At 45.7% G+C, this 16,754-nt stretch overlaps 1 protein-coding gene across 2 annotated transcripts in view; it reads right to left on the bottom strand.

Moving 5' to 3' along the window:
- The window catches only part of PIG-U (phosphatidylinositol glycan anchor biosynthesis class U), a 140,360-nt gene extending 124,448 nt beyond the window's left edge, over positions 1-15,912 (bottom strand). For both annotated transcript variants that reach the window (XR_011041849.1, XM_068362704.1), the window contains exon 1: positions 15,781-15,912. The gene's annotated coding sequence lies outside the window, so the exon portion shown is untranslated. The remainder of the gene's footprint in view (positions 1-15,780) is intronic.
- Between the last annotated feature and the right edge of the window lie 842 nt (positions 15,913-16,754).

Genomic DNA, 16,754 nt, shown 5'->3' with positions numbered 1-16,754 from the left:
GATGACCGAGGAGACGTAACCACGATTGGGCTGGAAGTTCTTCTCGTCAGAGAAAAGGTCTTGCGACCTTCCTCAGCCTTGCTATCCTGTTGTCTGATGGGAAGGCTTTGTGGAGATTGGTGTCTATAATCATGCCTAGGTATACCAGTCTTTGAGTGGGAAGCAGTGAGGACTTCTCGAGATTTACCATGATCCCAAGATCTTGGCAAAGTCTCATTAGTTTGTCTCGGTGTTGAAGAAAGCATGATACCGAGTCTGCTAGGATTAACCAGTCGTCCAGATAACAGAGGAGACGGATGCCAATCCTGTATGCCCAAGATGATATTAGGGTGAACACTGGTGAAAACTTGTGATGCTGTGGAGAGACCAAAGCACAGCACCTTGAACTGGTACTTTCTGTTGTCTAGGCTGAATCTTAAGTACTTCCTTGAAGACGGATGGACTGGGATCTGGAAGTACACGTCCTTTAGGTCCAGTGTGCACATGAAGTCTTGCGGTCTTACTGCTAGTCTGACCGTGTCCGCCGTCTCCATACTGAATGGAGTTTGTTTGACAAACTTGTTCAGAGCTGAGAGGTCGATGACTAGTCTCCAGCCTCCAATCGCCTTCTTTACAAGAAAGAGTCGACTGAAGAAGCCTGGAGATTCATCGAGGACCTCTTGGAGAGCGCCCTTCTTCAACATGGTCTGGACTTCTGCCCGAAGGGCTTGCCCCCTTGCTGATCCCATGGCAAGGGAGCTCAATGACTCTGGATTCGTCGTCAGGGGAGGTAGAGATGTTATGAACGGGACGCGATATACTAGACTGATCACGGAGATTGTCCAGGAATCGGCCCCGAGTTGCTTCCACCTGTTTGAGCAACTTTGTAAGCATCCCCCCACTGGTGGACATGCAGGGGGACTACCTATCCTAGCGTTTGCGGCCTCGGCTGCTCCCTCTAGGATTCTTGCCTCCCCTGGAGGACTTTTTGTCTTTCCTTCCTTTGAAAGGAAAGGGCTTAGACACCACGGTCTTCACTGCTGTCGTCGATTTAGCGGTCTTGACTGGACGGGTCTGCTGTGGTGCTGGAGGCTTATAGGGCTTAGATGTTAAAGCCCTATGAAGGAGGGAGTCTTGACGAGACTTCCTCCACCTCTCAGCGGCATGTTCCATATCCTTAGGCTCAAACAAGATGGATCCCTCAATAGAAGAATGTCTGAGCCTATTGATCTCGGTGCTAGGGACTTTCTGATGTAATCTCTCAGCTACTGCATCCCGATGTTTCAGAATGATATTTGCCCACAAGTTCGAGACTTGGTGGGCCAGAAACTCGATCATGCGAGTACCTGAGAGAAGAAAAATCTCCATAGCTTTCCTGGTACGTTCTTTGGAGAAATACTCAGAATGTATCAGGATACCTAAGGTCCCCAACCAGACTTCGTGGCTTGCATAGCACACTTCGCAACTTTCTCCTGGTTAAGGATCTCGGTTGCCGAGAATGAGACCTGCCGGTTGGAGAGTCTCTCAAGAGGGACTCCCCTGGTAAGTTCTTCCAGCGAGTGGTGAAGAGGAAGAGCTAAACAAGGCTCCTTAAGGTACTCCTCTGCTGTATGTGAGTAGGTGGAAGGAGCTTGTTGGTGGCACTGGAACGGTTGGAGGAGGACATCTCGGAGAGCTGTAGAGAGAGCTTATCCCTGGTATTCTTAACCCCCTGAGACCAGGGCAGTGCTGCACTGGTCTTGGAGGGTTTCTGAGTACCAAAGACACGGTCCAAGACTGTGTCCTTGCCCTCTCGAGGAGGGATCTCTGGGTCGGAAAACCCGTTGAGAGCCCTCATTAGAGTCAGAACTTGCCAAAACACATGTTCTGACTCTTGCTGGTCTCCTCCTGATGTAGGACTTGCAGCGAAGTCTCCTGTCCCCAAAGGCTCTTCTTGGGGAGAGTCGCTGATGTTCTCCGAGTGGCTAGCTGGCTCCATCCTAGTCCTAGTAGAGGACTTCGGTAATGTTTTAGAGTCCTTAGATTCCTTCCTGGGAAGGATGTAGGACTCCAACATTGATGAGGATGGCATGTTCCTTTCAGTCCCCACCTGAGAAGACATCTCGGCACGAGGAGAGGTTTCCCTCATTGGTGCGATGGGAGAAAGTCTCTCCTCGCGTGATTCCCCAGAGGACGGGAAATCTTCATCCGAAGGGGAAGGAGAGACAGTCTGGGGCAAAGAAGGAACCTGCCTCGAAGGCTTGCGTGGAGTCAGTTTTGCCCTTTGAGAAGTTACCGTGTCTGGAATTCCTCTTTTTCTCTTCAAAGGGGTCGAAGCAGACAAGGATCTGTGCCCCAATTCAGAGAAGACAGGCTTGAACACTTGCGTTACGGCTCTGATCAGTACACCGAACCAGGGCTGTTGGCTGACGCGCTGTCAGACATACCCCTTGAAGGGACAGGAATTGAAGGATCCATGGGAGGAGTTCTCATCATTGGTGGGTTCGCCTGAAAAGGCTTTGGGATCCTGGACCCCTCTAGATGTTTCCCTTCTCCCACAATGCGCGCTGGTATGCACTTGCGGGGAGGGGAATGAGGCGATGGCGACCTTGCCATTCGTAGTTCAGCAGTCTCGCGCGCGGAAGGATATTGACACTCGTGCGAGGGAGAATACCGGGATCCGACGCGGGAGACTGCTGATGCGGGCGCATGCGCGCGGGAGACTGCGAGCGTGAGCGTGGGTGCGTGGGCGCGCGGGAGACTGATGGCACACAGGAGAGCACGCGGGAGACTGTGGGAGCACAGGAGCGAGTGCGGGAGAATGTTGGCGCACACGCGCGGGAGAGTATTCGCATGCGCAAGAGAGTGTTCGCGCGCACGGGCGCGCAGGATCAAAGCGTTGAATGCGCGGGAGAGAGTTGGCGTATGCCTGTACCAATCGTAGGGCGCGCGCGCGCAGGATAAAGACCCCTAGCGCGTGGGCGCGCAGTTGAAGTTTGTGCTGCTCGTGGGCACGCATCAGAATGTGGGCGCGAATCCTTAGGAGAGGATGGGCAAGTGCGTGCGGGGCGCGAGCGCGCATCCTCGCAGATGCGTGCGGGCGATGAAGAGCGCTGGCACGATGGCGAGAGCTGGAACGTGGGAGAAGTCACTCTAGTTGACTTCCCAGTAGCGCCCAGATCAGTAGATCGTTGGTGCTCAGGAGAAATAACTGCGCGCGGGAGAGCGCTGGCGTGTGGGAGAGCGCTGACGTGCAGGAGGTTGACAGCGCGCAGGAGAGCACTGGCGCACAGGTGAAGGTTGGCGCGCAGCTAGGCGTGGGCGCATATGCTTAGGCAAGTCCTGGAGCGCAGGAGAACATGGGCGCGTATGTGCATGAGTATGTGCATAGCGCGTAGAAGAGCTGGGCTCCTGTTGGGACGTATGTGCGTGTTGGCGCATACGCCCTTGATACCGTGTTAGGGTTTGTTGACGGGGCCTGACGAGCTACTATAGCACGTTCGTCAGGTTTCGTTGCCGCATAACGCGTATCTAGTTGGTTCACCTTAGCGTGCTCAGATGAAACCTTATTAGGTTTATATAAGAACAGTGACGGCAGGTCGGCAGGTCTGTCGGGTGGAAGGTCGACGTGTCCTTTAAAAGGACGACCTTCCACCGAAGGAGATCGCGAACGTCGTCGCGTTTGGAAAACCGACGTTGGCGCTATGAGCGGTCGAATGATGCTGAGAAGCAGGTCCCTGACGAGACGCATCCACCTTAACCTGTCGTTGAACACTGCGGCTGGGAGATCGCCTGTGCGACAACGCGTCATTACCGGAGTCAACAGGCCGCCTGTGCTACAACGTGTCTAACCCGGAAGACTGACGCCCAACCGCACTGCCAACAGCAGGCCGATGAGATTGCATAAGCGACGAGAGTTACTGCTTCATGCCCAACAGCATAGACCATTTGGGATCATCGTTAGGCGACACGCGTGCAGCCTTTTCCAACGCAAATTTGCCTTCCTCATCGCTTCCAAATCACTCCCCACTTTTAGGAGACGAACACCAGTCTGATGGAAGCGGCGGTGCATCAACCGTAACACCAGAACCAGGGATCAGCTCCAAATCTGACTGCACCAAACCTTTATCTATTTCAGAATTCCCGTCAAAGCGTTTCGCAGGCGAACCCTCGCCAAGGGACTGAAAACGCTCGGGTATATCCCAATGGCTACAGCCAGGCTCTTGCGGAGGAGAATCGTGTTGCTGTACCACTGCGTCTTCTTTTCTCTTAAGAGGTCTAGAGGCTTGACGCCAGACCTCGTCACGCGTAACTTCATCCAAAGATGGCGATAATGCACTAACCTCACCTTTCCTATGGTGAGGGTGAGCGACCTGTGATACGACAGCAGGTACGCTCGAGAGGACGTATGCGCAAATGATGACGCCTCTCGTTCCGTTTCGCCGTTCGACGTTACTTCTCCCATGGGTTCGGGAGTTTGAAAAAGGTCTAAGGCTAGGCGAACGACAGGATCGCGCAGACGCACCCTCCACAACACTGAACACATTAGCCGAACTTTTCGCACTTGATAGGTCGCCTGTGCGACAACTTTTAAGCAAATTAATTTCAGACATAATCTGGTTCTTGTCCGCCGCTAGTAGTTCAACTCTTACGCCGAGAGCTTGAATCGCGGAAAACATATCCTTCATCGTAGGTTCCTTCGGTTCTTGAACTACCACTACGGGGAAGGATTAGGATCAATGACATTGGATACAGGTAAATCTACAGAACGAGAAGAACTGCGTCTAATTCTGTCTCTCTCTAGTCTCTGAGTATAGGGCTCAAAAGCTAACCACTTACTTTCGGTCAAAGAAAAGCATTCTTCGCACCGATCCCCAAAAGTACAAGTTTTACTCCTACATTTCACACAAAACATATGAGGATCAACAGAAGCTTTAGGAAGACGAGTATGACATCCTTTTATACACTTCCTATATACAGGGGAGGGGTCGGCCATATTGAATATTTATGAGAGATCAAAACATAAACAAGGGTCAAAACTATCTAAATAAACCCAAAACAACAAAGATTTCAAGATAATATGAAAGAGAAATCAATAAAGCGAAAGCCCAAAACCAAAAGACAGTGTACATCACCAAATAAACCGTCCAAATCAAAGTAGGTTGCGAGTGAATTCCAATCGTTCCAGCCAGCAATGGCAACAGGGAAGGTCTGAACTGGTTGGAATAGTTCGGCCTGTCTACTGCGAGATTTTGAATTTCTGCCGGGCGTCCAGGAACTTTAGCCATTCTTATATAACCAGCGGGTAAGTTTTATGTTTAAAAAGAAAAAGTGATAAAGTCAAGGCAGTTTGTTAACGAGCCAAAAGTAAAAGTGGTTACTCAACCGACAGGTGTGAATGAGCGGGGTAGCTAGTCTACCCCAACCCCCTCCCGCTAACTAGCGGATGGGGTAATTATCCCTCACTAAAATTGTCTTGGCTGGTTTTCAGCATTGCCGAAAGTAATACCCTAATAAATAGTGAAGGTTTGTATCTGTGTTGGAACAAATATCGATCAAAAGCATTCCACTCCGAATCAGGCAAAGACTTACATTCATTACATCTGTTACAAACCTGACCTCTGCAACCACAGCATACTGAATGAAAATCAATAGAGGCCTTAGGCATACGTGTCTTGCATACTCTAACACACTTTCTTATAGAGTCAGCCATTTTGTAAACAGAAAAAACAGTCCAGGTCAAAAACCAACAAAGTCTATAAAATCGATGGTGAAAAGTCCAGAGAATATCCAAAAAACAAGCGGCGAAAGTCATTAACAATAATCATACAAAAGGTACTTCACCAAATTGTAGAATAAAGTAATTAGTAGCGAAAGAATTTCCAAGGTGTTGACTCTATCAACGACAGAGAATTTCTGAAGATGTTGGGAATGGTTCTGATAACCTACGAGTGATGGCGCTCATGTATGACCACCTACTGCCATGGCGGCGGTTGCCGCGAATTTGGATTTCTGTCGTGCAGCGTCGAAACGCGGGATTTAAGCTATATATATGTAACTACCAGGGAAGTTACATATTTAAAATCTGTCTTTTGGGCTCAGGCCATGTCGTCCTGATGGAAGTTTACAAGAGCATTAATGTATCTGTGGATTTCTTATTGTGCCTTAACCTCAAGACAATATTTCCTTGGTCACTCAGACCTAGAGACATATGACGTTACCGTTATACGTCATTTCTTCTAATCATGAACTATGTTAGTGCTTCCTGCCCCCTACAGGGAAGAGGCATGTCAGACTCAAGAAAGGCCTCAAGGTTTGCATATTTCATATGAACGAACCTAGTAACAAAACGGGTATACCGGTCTCATTGTATACGCCATCAATCATAGTTTGTATACTCAATACGAACAAATGTTTGTATAAGCCATTGTCCCCTCCCCGGACATGCAGGTCTAGCTGTATGCAAGGACAGACAGATTTATATCCGTGTAGAAACAAATGTTTGTATAGGCCAGTATCACATCCAAAGCATACAAGGTTAGTCGTATGCAAAGACAGACAGGTTTGTATCTGTGTAGAAACCAGGTATGTACACACAAAAAGAAGGTTTGTTTACATAAAGGAACAAGTTAGACAGTTGTTCTCTTACTTATATGCAGATAAAAAGGGGAATCATAAATAATGCTCGTACACATCTTTATTTATTTGGATTTGGGGCGAAATAAGGCGCAAATACCAATTAGTTTTTTATTGGTACTCAATAAAAAAATTTTAATTTCAACATGCATTTTATAGTAACAAACAAAATGTTTGTGAATCATAGCAAGCATAAATCATACAGGCAATTTCAGAAATACTTGTTTCATCTGAAAAGGAAACGATTATAATGCCACCAGACTGAAAATTTCATAAATTTTCTAATATACATTTCTGTAATTGGCTCTTTCCACACTTGTGTAAAAAACACAAGGCACACGTGTTAACTATTTATGCAATTTTTCACCTTTAGTATCTGGAACAGTCCATAGTGTCACCTTAGTGACACTTCACTTTAAGTGTTGTGCCATAAGGTGTCAACACGCACACCCTGCACATATCAGTTACAATTAATTCACTGTTCCTCGCAGCATTAAGCGACAGGTTTTAGAACACTACCTGCCGCCACCACAAATCTCTTTATCTCTTGCACTTGCTTCGCGTAGTGTTTGAAAAACACTCTGGATGACTTCCATCCAGAATACAAGCGAAAACGTTCAAAATCCATGTACTGGAAAAAATTCAGAGACGAAGCAATTTTTCTACCATCGTGACCTGCGGGTGTACTGTCTGGATCTGCTCTGCGAATGAAGTAGGCGATTTTTGCCCTTAGTTGTTTTAGAGACAAATTTGAGCCTGATGTTTCTCCTTTAAAAAGCTGTCCTCCCCCAAAGTCTGAAGTTCTATGAAGATAGACCTTTAGGCACTCTACTGGACACAGCGAGACATCTTCCTTCAGAGGGTAGATTCTCCAGGGACCCCACCTTTTGGTAAGTAGCTCGTTTTTACCGAGAAACGTTGGGTCAGGAAAAAGATTCAGTTCTCCCCCTTCTGTGAACTGAATATGGTCCTCATGTCTAGAAAGGGCCACTATTTCACTCTCTGGCCCCCGAGGCTAGAACAATTAAGAATATAACTTTTTGGATCAAAGCTTTCAGAGAGCAGGTCACATTGTCCATTGTTGATGCAAAGTGAAGAACCTTATCCAAGGACCACGAGATGGGCCTCGGATGTGCTGCAGGCCTGAGACTAGCACAAGCCTTAGGAATCTTGTTATTAACGATTTCGTTAGAGAAGTCTACTTGGAAGGCGTACAGTACAGGTCTAGCCAAGGCAGATTTACACGTTATCGTATTGGCTGCTAAACCTTGTTCATGAACATGAATAAAGAAGGATAAGCAGAAATCTGTTGAGATCTCCTTTGGTTTCTTTGCCTTGACAAACGCCACCCATTTCTTCCAAGACTACTCATATTGTCTTCTGGTAGATTTAGACTTATATTCTTCTAAAAAATTTATATCGTCTCTCGAAATCCTAAATCTATTCTTAACTGCTAAGGAAGAAAATCATGAGAAGAAGGGTTCAGGTTTTCTGTGATGAAGCGAAGACAGTCGACTTCTGCACTTGTTGAGACAGAGCTGGGTCCGGCAACGGGACCAGCCTCAGCCGCAGTTCCAATACTAGAAGGAACCAGATGCTCTTCGGCCACTTGTGAGCCACTATAGCTGCCGTTCCCTGAAAGGATCTCAGCTTGTTGAGGACTTTCAACAGAAGGTTGAATGGAGGGAACAGGTAAATCCTGGACCATATGTTCCAATCGAGGGACATCGCATCCACTGCTTCCGCTAGAGGGTCCTCGTATGGGGCCACGTAACGAGGTAGTTTCTTGTTATCGCTCGTTACGAAGAGGTCGATCTGCAGTTCTGGGACTTGACCTAAGATGAAGGAGAACAATCCTGCATCTAGGGACCACTCTGACTCTATCGGTGTGAGCCTGGATAGAGCGTCCATCGTCACATTGCGGAACCCTTGGAGGTGAACTGCTGATAAGTGCCATCTCTTCTTTTCCGCCAAACGGAAGATGGCCAACATCACTTGGTTGATTTGAGGCGATCTCAAACCTTGACGATTCAGACATCTCATTATCACCTCGCTGTCTAGGACAAGTTTTATGTGGGTCGAGCAGCGAGGAGCCAATTTTTTCAGTGTAAGGAAAACTGCCATGGCTTCCAGAATGTTGACGTGGAAGGTCTTGAATAGATCGGACCAAGTCCCTTGGACTTTCCGTTGGCCTCCCCATCCTTCCTTTGATGCATCTGTGTGGATGATGACTGAAGGTGGAGGTGGTTGTAAGGGTACCGATTTCTTCAGGTGCTTGGCCTCCGTCAACGGCTTGAGAAGTGATCGTAGTCGAGTCGGTGTTGGTCTTCTTTGATCTCTTCGAGTGTTTGATGCGTATCTTCTCCAGACTCCTGTTGCATCCTTTAATTATGCTCTTAGCACCAGGTCTGTCAATGATGTAAACTGAAGGGAGCCCAGCACTCTCTCCTGTTGGCGTCTTGATATCCGACCGGATTTCAGAAGTCTCTTGACAAATCCCGCTATCTCTCTCCTCTTCTTTGATGGAATGGGGAGATGGTGTGACTGTAAGTTCCAATGTATTCCAAGCCAATGAAACTTCTGAGCTGGAGATAGTCGAGACTTTTTTATGTTGATCTTGAATCCCAGATGTTCCAGGAACTGGATCACTTTCTTGGAGGCTTGCATGCATTCTGTCTCGGATGCTGCCCACACTAGACAATCGTCCAGGTAGGCTACCACCTGAACACCTTTCAGGCGTAGTTGTTGAACGACTGCATTTGCAAGCTTCGTGAAGATCCTTGGGGCTGTGTTTACCCCGAAGGGCATGGCTCTGAAGACATAATTTTTCTTCCGTAGCCTGAATCCTAGGTAGGAGGAAATTTGGCGATTGATTGGAATATGCCAATAGGCATCTGCCATGTCCATGGAGACTGTGTATGCCTTTTTGGGCAACAGGGTCCTCATTTGTTGAAGGGTCAACATCCTGAGCTTGTAGTTTACTATGAACTTGTTGAGTGGCGACAAGTCCAGAATGACTCTGAGTTTGTATATGTCCTTCTTGGGAACACAAAACAGCCTTCCTTGGAATTTGATGGACTTTGCCCTCTTTATTACTCTTTTGCTCAAGAGTTCTCGGATGTATTCTTCCAGAACGGGGGTGGAGTGTTGGAAGAATTGAGGGAATGATGGTGGAGCTCTGTTCCAGCTCCAATCTAGTCCGTTCTTGATCAGGCTGTGGCCCAGGGATCGAAGGTCCAACGATCCCGAAATGAATATAGTCTTCCTCCTACTGGAAGCATCTCATTTCTGTTGTTGACCAGAAGACTTGCCTCTCTTGACCACGTCCTCCCCTAGTTCCTCTTCTTCTTGAGGGGCGTCTAGAAGAACCTCTAAATGTTCCTCTACCTTTCGGCCGAAAGGTAGTAGACTGTCTCTCAAAGGCTGGAGTAAAGGCTGGTGACTGTGTCACCACTTGCTGGGGTACCAACTGGTAGGTGGGTTGAGGTTGTGCCACCACCTGGGGCACCGCGGTCGCGGGAAGTTGTTGTTGCTTTTGTTGTCTGGCGGGGCGAGAGGGCAACCTTGGCCTCTTTGTCTTCCTTTTTGGTTGGGGACCCTCATCCGGGGAAGACTTCCTTTTTTGAGACAAGCCCCACTTTTGGAGAAGGTTCCTATTCTCCGTGGAAACCTTGTCAACTACTTCCTTGACCACTTCGGTCGGGAAGAAGTCCTTTTCTCAGATACTGGACGATATTAGCTTCCTGGGTTCATGTCTCACCGCAGCCGAGGCGAACACGACCTCCCTACAAGCCCTTCTGGCTTTAACAAAACCATATATGTCTTTCGTTACAGAAGCCAAATGTGTTTAGGCCACAACCATAAACATATCCGGGTTCTGAGGATCGCTTGCCATTGTCTCCAAGGTAGTCTGGAGGGACATAGAAGCGACAAGCCTTTCTTTTTTCTTGTGTCTCTAACTCTCTGCGCAAGAGAAACTCTGACAACTTAGGGAGGTTCTCGCCGAACTGGCGTCCACCAATATCTGCCTCCAACTTCCCGACTGAGAAGGTAAGATGTACTTCCTTCCAGTCCTTCTGGTCCATAGGCAAAGCTAGGGATAAAGGTCTACACTCCTCGAGTGTAGGGCAAGGTTTTCCTGCTTCTATTGCCTTTAATACAGCCTTGTACCCTTTTTCCATGAAGAGAAAAGCCCGGGTAGATGAAGCAACAAAGGAAGGATGTTTTTTACTCAGAGCCGGCACCTTTGAATTAGTGAAGCCCCTCTCCTTCAAAGTACTAATCAACAAAGACTGTGCTTTGGAATGGTCTAAAACTATGACCTTTTTTGGCTCTGTCTCTTCCTTAGATGCTGGCTCCGTCTTCAGACGGACGAAGCAGTCTGGATAAGACTCAAAGCTGGGCCAAAATTCCACATCCTCGATGGGGACTGATCCCAGCTTTTCAGAGATATAAATCTTCCCGGTTGTCATGGGCATGTACGCAGCATGCCTCCACGGGTTCACATCCGAACATAAAGGAAGTTCCTTCACGTTGAGTCTCTTGTGAGACCCACGGGATGTTGCAAGTTGGCGTATTTCCAACCTCAACGCAGGTGGCCGGCAGCTCGCCGGCTGTCGGCACACTAGGCCAGCCGGCGAACTAGATATATATACGGCGGTCGGCAGCCTCCCCGGCTACCAGCACGCAAGTCTAGACAGCGCATTGCTGGCTAGGGTGCAGCTGCCGGTAGATTAGAACCCAGCGGCACTAGCCAATAGAGAGAGAGAAAGCCTGGAGTGAAGGATAGTGTACGGGCTCTGCCTTACTGCCTTCTTCCAGAATGAGGGTTCAAATGGAAGGGGAGAATGTATTATTCAGGCTTCCACCCCTCCACAACTATTGCTGGTCTCTGCCGGCCACAGGTTTATGAATAGCAGTTCAAGAGAGGACTGAAGAACACTCTACAGCAAAGGGATCTTCTGCCAGCAGCCGGCCCAACTCTCCCAGAACACTATGTCCGTAAGGGAGAGCTGAGTGACTATGTCACTACAAACAGAAGTCCGAGCCAGCCCCACAACCTGCCGGCAATCGGCGCGATTGTAGGACGACGGCCAAAGGTTTGTGATGGCTAGGCCATCACTAAAGGACAGAGTGGGGAGGGGTGAGGGTCCTATGGGGTGTGGAAGGAGCCGGCAGGGTTGCCGGTCCTACCTCACCTAGAGAAACTCTGTTCCAGTATTGAAGCCATCCCAGGCGGCAGGAGAATTCTATTCTCCAGCCTAGGGTCGGCTAATACAGTAAAGGGGCCAGCAGCACTCTTGCCGCCACCCTTAAACAAGAGAGAAACAGAGTTCTAGTGCCGGTGTCACCTAGGCGGCAGAAGAATGTCTATTCCTCAGCCTAGGATCTGCCGGCACAGAACTAGTCAGCTAGACCACAGGGAGAAGGTATCAATGTCATATGAAACTTTCAGGTGTGGACTAGGGAGGTCTAGCCTCCTATGCCAGCAACTTAGTCCAGCAGGGGAATGTTATTGGCCCTGCCAGCCAGCTGCTGGCACCAGACTAATTACTCTGAGGTTCTGACGAAAACCCAAAAACCTGCCTTTGCGGTTACAGGGAAGGGACAGAAAACCCTAGCCTAGTCCTGCCTGAATTACAACTCGAAGCACGACTGACTAGTGTTATAGCCTAGGCTAAACTCAGAGGGAAGGAGGGATTGCCCTTAATTCTCCTTAGGAGCAAGTATCGCATTATAAAAATTCTAGGAGATATCTATCTCCGCCTGAATCAATAAAACGATACACGAGGGCAATCGGGGAACATGTATGAAAGTATACTAAAGCCACTAGGTTAGTAGCCTAGTGGCAGTGAGAATCGATTACCTAAATCACTGAAACTCTCTTGTATACTATCTTGGAAGAGGAAGATATTATGCAATCAATATATCTTACATGTATAAAATTTGCCTAAAACTTCATTAAAATTGTAACACTAGGAAAGTCTATTATATCATGCATGAAAGTACTATAAACTGAACGCCTAGGCTAGGATGCCTAGCGTAACAAGATTCGGTTACCTAAATCGCCAAAACTAATATGAATACTATCAGCATAATGTAAACAATTCCTAGCAATGAAGGCCAAATAGCTAACATCATTTTAATGCTATTAGTACCGGGAAGGTCGTTCAGGCTAACTACTGTAAATGACTCATTCGTTACAAACAACAGTGTCCATGACACCTCCGGCTTAGGCAACAGCCTTTGCAAACGTTAATTTAACCTTAATTCATATTATAAAAAAGGCAAGAGCTTACATTTATACAATGTAAAGATCAAATACTCAACTTTCCAGAGGCAGAAGAGGCTAAAGATTGCATGATAAATCCAAAAATTCCAAAAATAGCGAGAGAGCACCAGGAAAATCACCGAGCAATAGTGCTACGAGTAAAGGAATAAACATGGCGGCGATGATGACATCATCTAGATACTCAAAACAGTAAGCGGAGGAGCGGTACCTTATTAACGGCTCCCCTTCGTTTTTGCCACTTTTCCCCCTCGAAGCGTAAATGCTATTCGGGGTGAAGATAGCTATGTGGCGTGTCAAGAATACGACCTCTGATATTATGCGATATCCCTAAAAGGTTTCATTGTAGTTTATTACAGGGCGATGTAACCTAGGAAAACAACTACTTTTTCTTATAGAAAAAATTACGCTCTCTTCGAAAATGACACTCGTTCCCGTCGCAAATGAATAGTTTCAGAAATATATATACATCTATATCCTCCAATAATGGGGGACCCCCAGTGGGAACTCGGGGTTTTGGGTGGGGAAAACATACTGGGGAATCGATATATAAACGTAAAACAAGCCTTTTCTTCTCTATTCATTACCTTCTTGAAATTATAATAACCGGAGGAAAATACAAAACAGTATATCTGAATAAACTTTGGAGGTGCCGTTGCAAAGATTGTGTCATGAAAAAATACAGTAACCAGTGCTGCCAACGTCCGATGTAGATCAAATGTTATTTTGTGACCTGTCATACTACTAGGCTAGGTTAGGTGGGTTTGTTAGGTTCTGTGCCCTTTTTTGTACTTTTTATATATTGGGTAAAACTTAAATGGAGAAATCATTTAAAATTCGAATGGAAATATCTATCATTGCTATCGTTACTAATGTCAACGTGCTGTTGGTAACTCTGTGTACCATACGTCAACGTTGGTAACACTGTATTATTGGTAACGTTGCTAATGTTATCGTTCGCAGTACATTCGTAAGAGAAGTGACACCGTGCAACTTAAAGTTAGCCGAATTGGTTGATCTGTTTGTTTAAAAGGTAAAGTTAGGGATATTCGCTCCAGGAGTTTGAATTCTGGAGACCTTAAGGTAAATTCTCTGGGAATATCCCTGTAGTCAAACATACCCTAAGAAGCTACTTAAAAGAACCTTCCATCAGGACGACATGGCCGGAGCCCCCCCCCCCCAAAAAAAAGGAGATTTTTCTACAGGAGGCTTTGTATATCTGCGGCCAGTTCCTCACACGTTCATTAAAAAACTAGGTTAATGTCTAGGAGAGGGCCGCATGAAGATATCACTGATATTCAATTTATTTTTACTAGAATATGTAGGAATGTATGTATATAATGGTATACCAGTGAGATAATTTAGTGAAAATCAATAATAGTCGAAATATCGACGATCAAACTCACGCTACTCTTGTCTTCCTCCCAGATTTTTCTAAGTCTGTTGTTATTGTTGACTGTGTCTTATTTTTGCTCAAATGAGCCCTGTAACCACTATAATCCGCAGACAAACTAGTCCACTATGACGTCTTCACGTTTGGCCAATCACAGTGCGACAATACATTTTCTTTCCCAATGACGTCTTCACGTTTGGCCAATCACAGTGCGACAATACATTTTCTTACCCATCACAGTGCGACAATACAGTTTCTTACCCATCACAGTGCGACAATACATTTTCTTACCCAGCCATTTTATTTCGTTCCTAGACATCGAGGCCGTAGCAAGCACGTCATCTGATATTGCACAAGAAGTTGAAATTCCATCTTGTCCTGACTGTTTCCTAAGTTACAATGAAATTGTTCTTACTTATTCGGGGTTATATTGAAAAACTAGTGGATTTGTGCCAGACACAATTTAATTTTACAAAATAAAAATTGTCCTGCATGTCAGGGAACCTTCGCAACGGCTTCACGTTTTCCTCAAAGCAGCAGCACATCTTTATCAACCAACAGGTTAAGGTAAGCTTCATTAATTTATGGAGTATATTATAATGGTGATAGTATAACGATGTATACAGCAGTACCATCACTTTGGATTTGGTTTGATGGATGTGTTAGGTAGTGTCCTTAAGGGGGGGTCGCAGGGGGGGCGAAGCCCCCCCCCCGGTAGGGGTACAGGGCTATTAGGCTAGGTTAGGTGGGTGTATTAGGTTCGGTGGTGCCCTGAAAATCACTGTGGCCTTAAGGGAGGGTCGCAGGGGGGGCGAAGCCCCCCCGGTAGGCCTAGGTAGGGGTACAGGCCCCCCAGGGTAGGTTAGTTGGTTGTATTAGGTTCGGTAGTGCCCCGAAAATCACTTTTCTCATCCTCCCCCCACCCAAAAACCCCGCTTCCCACTGGGGTCCCCCATAATTGTAGTAGTAGGTTTATGCTTACATTTTGTGTGTAAGAGTTAAGTCTTAGTTTCTTTTTTATTCATTTCCTCATGTTTCTATGCACTGTGCAACAATAATCTGGTTATTTTTTGCCGTTTTTCGTCGTTAATACGGGTGCGGCCTTCTCCTAGACATTTACCAAAAACGAACCTAAACTTTCCCCCCCCCCCCCCCCCAACCTGACATACAAGCCGTGTCCTTGCCTATCTACCGACGGGAGGACTAACGGCCACCTGCGACCCCACTTTACACTACCATATTCTAAGTTATCCATAATGACACATACCAGGTCTTTTAGTAGAATAGCCTTTTGAGACTGTAACTAAAATAAAACAGCTACAATAGCCTTTATTAGGGTATTCTGCATGGGGGCAAGCCACTGGACCGGTCCCACAACACCTGACTAAACAAAACTCAGTTTAGCCCACAGCCTACTCTACATTAATTACCAGGCTTTTTCATTCACCATCTAGTATAAAAATTACCTTCAGCAATTCTGATAAGAACTTTACCACCCCCTTACCTATATTCTTCATGAAATTGCAAAGAGATCAACGAAACTCTTGGACAACAGTGTAGTGTACAGATTATCTCACAGTTGTTGGTGTCTCCCAGACCTTTTTGACTTGTTTGTCAAGTAATGTCAACGTTGATTTTGTAAGGGTTCAAGTTGCGAACTAGCTAATCCTCTTTCTAGTTACGTATAGAGTGACATTTTGTGATTAATGAGTATATTCATTTTTAAGTACTTAAACACTACTTAATTACAATAAAGATGATATAAAAACAATTGTAAGTTAAGAACAGAGATATCCTGTTATTACCATATAATATGCAGTCTGAACAAACAATCATGGAAAGTAGTGAGTGTTTACTTTAGCTTGTGTTTTATAATTTTTTTGAAATAAAAACCAAACAAACAGAAATTATAGCTTTCTATGCGAAGAAATTGAATTTGGAAATTCTCGAAGCAATACCTACGATAGACTTATCTTGTTCAACTTGTCCATCAAACACTAAGTAAACGTCTTACATGTGTCAACACTCGAAATATAATTCAAGCCGGTTTGTTTACATTTTGGTTAATATTCAAAGATTTATTTGTTGAACATACAATACTTAACAAAACAAAAACTGATGGAAGTTGAGAAGGAATTAAATAGTAAAAATAAAATTTTTTGCTTGACAGAAACACACCAAAAGTTATATAGATTAAATTTAAGTAAGGGTGTTAAAAAGTAGAAAATATTAGGAATATGGATGATAAAAAAGGAGGAGGTTTGATGATAATTTATAGAAATAGTGATAGTCTAGAATTGGAAAAGATAGAAACTAAAAGTAAAGATCTGATGTATGTTAAGTGTAATGCATATAATCATACATTTAAATTATCATTAGTTTATTTTTCAGCAGGAAATACTGAAGAAGGCAAAAGTAGGGATAAGATAATAAAACGGGAATGTGAAAGAATTATTAGAAATCTAAACGAAGAAGAGG

The sequence above is a fragment of the Palaemon carinicauda genome, chromosome 39, assembly GCF_036898095.1.
Source record: "Palaemon carinicauda isolate YSFRI2023 chromosome 39, ASM3689809v2, whole genome shotgun sequence".
In the NCBI taxonomy this organism is placed as follows: domain Eukaryota; kingdom Metazoa; phylum Arthropoda; class Malacostraca; order Decapoda; family Palaemonidae; genus Palaemon; species Palaemon carinicauda.
The sequence above is the reverse complement of the archived record's forward strand: the minus strand, read 5'-3'. Positions and strand labels throughout refer to the sequence as shown.